Here is a 6191-nt window from a genome sequence, read left to right as displayed (position 1 = left end):
AAAACTAAGGAATATGGGTGTGCTTATCGTGTTAGATAGCGGGATACCAAAGATATATGCAAACAGCAAACAACCCTCAGCGCCCCACTGTGCTGGAAGGATAATTTCTGGTTGGCAAAGTCCATTTGTCACAGGATTGGGATCTTAGGGTAGTGGTTAAAAGCAGATGGTCAAGTCCCATCAGACTTGGGGCTAAATCCCAGCTGCACCACACCAACTTACTCATGACATGACCTTAAGCAAATGACTTTTTCTCCTGTGCTGTGAAAAGGGACAGCATAATTCCAATGAGGCCCGAGGAGTGACACATTGAGACCTAGACATGGGTCTCGTGCCTATACCTAGCAGGTTCTCAATACATTCCTGTGTTTACCTATATTATTTGCAAGGTGCTCAAGCCTCTGGTTTCTGTGTCACTCAGGGAAACATAACTGAGGATAACAGCAGAGAGGAGGAGAATTTGGACCACCTGCTCTCCATGGCCCAGAGCAAGGGAACCAAACACTAAGTTCAGTTACTGAGTGTTCCTATCAAGATGCTCAAACCTGGCGTGCACCAGCTGGTTTAAAGCACATAAAGCAGAAGCTTAAGAACCAAAGTAAAATCTAAGTCTGCAGAACAAGAGAAATCATCTCTGCACCCAGGAATAGAACTTCCTGAAAGTCCTGGAATTCCCTGGTCAGAAGGGAACTGTGTGCTTTTGGTGAGCAGGCTCCTGTGGGGAGCTTCTGGTTTACCAAATACACAGTCCCACTCCAGCTCCCCAAACTGTCTCCCTTGGCTTTCCCCAGATCATCCACATTTCCCTCTAACTTCACAAAAATGCCCCCACTCTGAGCCTTGTGCTGTTACCTCCTACCAACTGTTGATAAGTATTTTAAGCAGATGTAGTGGAATTAACAGAAAATCTATTTATAGGATATTTTTCTTGAGGAACTTGAAGATAAAATTTGAGAGATGCCAAAGTCCTCCTGGAGCTATTTCTGTACCTGCAGAAAGGTAGATTAGAAAGATGACTGCCGTCTGACGAATGGTGTGGATAGTCTTCGGGCTACGATCCTGGAGTTTCTGTGCAAGCTATGCTGCCCACCCACTGGCAGGCCGAGGCACATTGCTGACACTCGCTGTGCCTCAGTTTTCCCGCATGCAAAGTGGAGATAAAAATATACCTCCCCACCGGGGATGTTCTGAGGATTAACGAGACAATATCAGTGAAGCACTTTGTGGTGTTATATACCCCAAAAGGTATTACCATTATAAAAATGCACAATATAAGACTCTATTTTTACTTTGTGACTTTGATGGCATGAACAAACTTCACCCTCCAGCTTTTTAATATGATTATAAGCCCTTTACAAGAATACAGCTTTCACTTTGCACAGCAGGATACATAATATTTCTTATAAATTTAATTTAGAAAACGGCAGGAAAATAATGTTAAGGATTTGCCTTAAACCTACTAAAGCAAGGCAATTCCATTAATATTGCCACTCCATCTTTAACTCGACACATTGTGCTTTAAGATGACAGTCTTCTAAGATCCCTGCTATTCTTTGGAACAATAAAGGTAAACTTGAGATACAGGACACATTTTGTCTCTGAATCTTTTTTTCTAAAGCTGCCTAGTCAGATCCTTAACAGCCTCCTTAATGTGGATTTCTTCTTTTGAAGCAGTAGTCTGAAAAGTTCTGAGGTAAGTTTCACGTTGACTTCCAATAATGGATGCCCTTCATTTCGCACTCTGCCCATCTAGAACTTCTGAATGCCTGCGGTCACAGGGGATCTGGCTTAAACTCTCTATGCCACAGGAAGAAGTGGAACTTAGGAAGCTTTTAGGTTGTGGTTAAAGATGAGAAGTTGCTCTCTTCAGGGACTGAGAATACGATTGGCGGCTTTGAACAAATCGGCTGGTGGAACGAATCCTGCATCTCCTCTCAGAAGGGACCTGTATTAGTTTCCGATGGCTGCTATAACATATTCTCACAAACTTGGTGGCTTAAAACAACACAGATTTGTTATCTGACAGTTCCGTAGGTTACAAATCCAACGTGGGTCTCACTGGACCAAAGTCAAGGTATTGGCGTGGCTGTGTTCCCTCTGTAGTCTCCAGGGGTCACTCTTTTTCCTTGTCCTTTTCAGCTTCTAGAGGCCACCTGCATCCCTTGCTGGGAGGTAACTCTCTTCCTCCATCTTCAGAGTTAGCAAGAGTGGGTCAAGACTTTCTTATGTCATCACTCCGGCCTTCTGTACTGCTTCCCTCCTCCACTTTTAAAGATCTTTGTGATTACATTTGGCCAAACGAGATGATCCAGGATAACTTCACCCATCTCCAGGTGAGCTGATCAGCAACCTTAATTTTATCTGCAACCTTTACTCTCCTTTACCACATAACTTAACATATTCATAGGATTAGGACACAGACATCTACGGAGGGAGCATTATTCTGCCTACCACAGGACCCAAATATATTTCCAAACTCTTGCTAAAGTGGACGGCAGGGTCACCTGAGCTACAGGGAGGGTGTAATAGGAGGCTGTTACCAGTGTCAAAAAGTATGCTGGACCACCAACTTTCCCCACCCCTCAAGTTTCTCACTCCACAGGCAGTGAATGCCCTCTTCCTTATCAGACCCCACACTCCAAATTCCAGTCTGCACTCTATTCACAGATAAGAAGCCCATCAAACTGAGGCCACTGCTGACCCAAGTATCCCATGTAGACAGCAGTTACCTTCCTACAGTGATCTGGATGCATCTTGATTATTCTAAATGCCCAAAGTGGAGGTTACGAGTCTCACCCTAGACCCCCACCCTCCATCTGTTGAAGTAGCCACTGATTTGTGTTTTTGTGTTCTTGACTGAAGCCAAGTCTGGCCAAAAGTAAATTTGGCAGTGAGTGGTATTTGTATTTATTACAATGCATCTACATGGTGGGTCATATAGTTTAATGACCTTGAACAAACCCAGATGGTTTGTTTGACTCTAGGGTCATGTTGCATCCTCACTTAGAGTCTTACTACTTGCAGGGACCCAGTGCCCTCAAACGTCTCAAAACACCCAGAATCCCATCATCAGTTCCCTTTTCTTTTCCTTTCCCCTTATCTCTGTATGAACTCTGTCTTAGAACACCACTGCCTTGTGAGAGGCAATTGGTTAATTTTTCTAGGAATTCTTTATTCTTGGAAAGAAGTCCTCAGGAGTAATGGAAAGGGGCTAGGAGTGAGTTCCCACACCCTGACACTCTGACAAGGAGACACCTTTGGTTGTCAGGGTCCTCAGATCATTCTATAGGGCAGCTGTCTGTGTTTCAGCCACAGCTCATCTCATAGGGAAGCAAACGAAGCCCAAAGCATCCCCTCTGCGAAATTCTGTAGTATGCAAGGAGGGAAGTGTGCTGGATTTACTGGCAACCAAAGATTAATTGGGTCTGTGTGGGTAAGTGGTTGATGGGACAAGGTCAGCCTTTGCTCTGTGTCAGCTTGAAAGGGGATGTTGGGAGTGGAGTCAGGAGGCTGTGAAGGGCGGCCTCAGGGTCAGAATGACAGCAGCTCGGGGAAGGCTCTGGGCTGTGAAGTAAAACAACCACAAGTGTAAATGACCCGAGGCTCTGATGATGTGCAGCAGTGATGTGCGTGCTTTTAGACTGACATTCAAATGACTGAAATATCACCCGCCTCAGCAGCCTGATCTATACTAAGGGAGAGTGAACTCAGATCATCAACCGAGGGTTTAACGTTTACTAAACAGAGTGTTAAAAGGTTTCTCAGTCCCTGAGGTTTGAAGCCTTTGTGATAATGTCACAGCAAGGTGCAGTTAATGCAATGCATGGGTGGCCTGTTTAAAATATTTACCTCTAAATGAGCCTATTAAATTTCTAAAAATATTAAGTCTCTAACAGATACAACCCTTTTCCACAAAGACAGATTCAAAGAAAACCACATCAAATGCATAAGCGGGCATCACTCCTGATCCATTTGAAGCTGGGAACTGAAAAACAACCCTAGTTATTTCTTATTCCATCTGGATATCTGTGCTCAAGGAAAGACTGGAAGGAGGAAAGTAAAAGAAAAATAGGAAATTTTCAAGTATGAAAATGTTATCATGTAGAAGAGTGATCAGATTTAAGGCATGTGCTTCTACGTGACACAAGTGGAATGGCTGATGTTGAGAGACAAAATCCCATTGTCAGGACAGCCCGTTGCTCACTCTCCGAGGGGTGGGTCTTCTTGGTGCAGTCACTGATCCAGGGCATGAACTTTGTCCTCAGAACACAAAGCACATCTCAGAGTTTGGTTCTTCTTAGAAATGAATATAAGTTTAGGGGCCTGACTCAAGCTAACCTAACTCAACAGAAACTACATGTAAACACAGTGTTATCTTCTTACTATTCATTTAGAAATATGCTTTTATTGGTGGCCAAGATACTCATAAAGCAGCTCTCTAAGAAGCCAAGTTAATAATCAGAGCTTCCTGATTTGTAGAGACATATATCAAAAGAAGGTAGACGCTGTGAGGTCTAGTTTGTCCAGGTCATGGAGTGACCTGTTAGAGTTTTCTAAGCCCATCACAGGGCATACCTAGTAGTATCACAATAAAACTAATATTTATTTAGCACTCAAACATAGCAAGCAGAGAACTAAGTAGTTTACAGTCTGGCAATTATTACTCCTATTTTACAGAAGAGGACATTGTGGCTTAGAATTGATCGCTTGTTCTAGATCACATAAGCTACAGAGTGATAGATTTGAGGTTACACCCAGGTCTGTCTGACTCCAAGCCCAGACTCTTACCGGCCATTATATACTTCCTCTGTGGTCACTGGGATGCTCAGATTCTCAGATTTACTGCCTCTTCCCTGACAGTGTTGGAAAAACACTGCCAAATCCCTGCTTTCCGACTCCCCTTTGTTTAAGCTGCCACATTGACCATTCCTTTCTGTTAACATAATTTTTCTTCTGTCTTCTGTCTTCTAATTCATTCTTTACATCCCAGCCACAGTGATCTTTCTAAAACACAAATCTGATCCTGTCACTCCCCTGCTTAAAACCTTTAATTGGTTTCCATAGAATAAAGCACAATCTGTTTTTCTTGGATTTCGAAGTTCTTGATAATCTGCCCGCTGCCGACCTCTCCAACCTCATCTCTCCACCCTCTTCCTCACCCCACTTTATACTCCTGCAGCATTTAACTTTTTCCGTCCTTGAAGTCTCAATCTCAAAGCCAGTTAATTTCCCTCACTGTCTCTCTGGCTCTCACTCTGCCAACATTTCTCCATATCTTTTCATTCCCCAGTCTCTCCTTTTCTCCTCACCTCCTCTCCCTCCAGTGCTCATTACCCCCTCCTCTTCTACTATCATCATTCATCCATTCATTCCACGTATATTTGTTGAGCATCAAATGCGTATCAGGCAAAATTCTAGGCCCCAGGGATACAGTAGCAGACAAGATGACAAAGAGTTTCTGTTCTAGTGGTGGTAGAGAAACAAGAATCAAATAAGCCAAAAAAAGAGGGTAAATCACAGACGTTGATAAGTGGTATGCTGAAAATTACAGTGGTAGTGATGTGAAATTGAGTGGAAGGTCAAAGAAGGTGTCTGAGGAGGTGACCCTTCTTTGTGATCCGAACGATGAGGAAACCAGCTCTGTGAAGATCAGAAGGACCAGCCTTCTGGAAGATCAAAGGCCCAGAGCTGGGAAGGAAGTTGGTGAATGGGAGGCACAGAAAGGTCAGCATGTCTGGACGAAGGCAACAATAGTGGGAGAGAGAAACAGGGGCTACATCACATACGCCTTTATAGGTCAGGAAGAGGAGCTTGGATTTGATTCCACATGCACGGGAAGCCACTTGATGCTGGTAAGTGGCACAGTCTGGTTTAGCTTTTACGAGAATTACACTCTGGATGCTGAGTCAGGAAGCGATGTGTGTGTGTTGGGCTTGGACAAGAAGAATGGAAGCAGGGGGACCTGTCAGGACTTCTTCCCCGTGGGCCACATGAGAAATGACAGTGCTACACCAGAGAAGTAACTGTAGAGACTGTGAAAAAAGGAAAGATTCACGGCATGTTTTGGAGTGAGCAAAATTTGTTACTGGATTGTGCGTGGGTCTGAGAGGACTGGGAGTGAGGGTAGGGGTTTGAGGTTGAGGGAAGGAGAAGAATCAAAGATGACTCCTACAATTTGGTTTATGCAATTG

Source organism: Theropithecus gelada, chromosome 17 (assembly GCF_003255815.1).
Source record: "Theropithecus gelada isolate Dixy chromosome 17, Tgel_1.0, whole genome shotgun sequence".
Lineage (NCBI taxonomy): Eukaryota > Metazoa > Chordata > Mammalia > Primates > Cercopithecidae > Theropithecus > Theropithecus gelada.
This window is presented reverse-complemented; position numbering follows the sequence as displayed.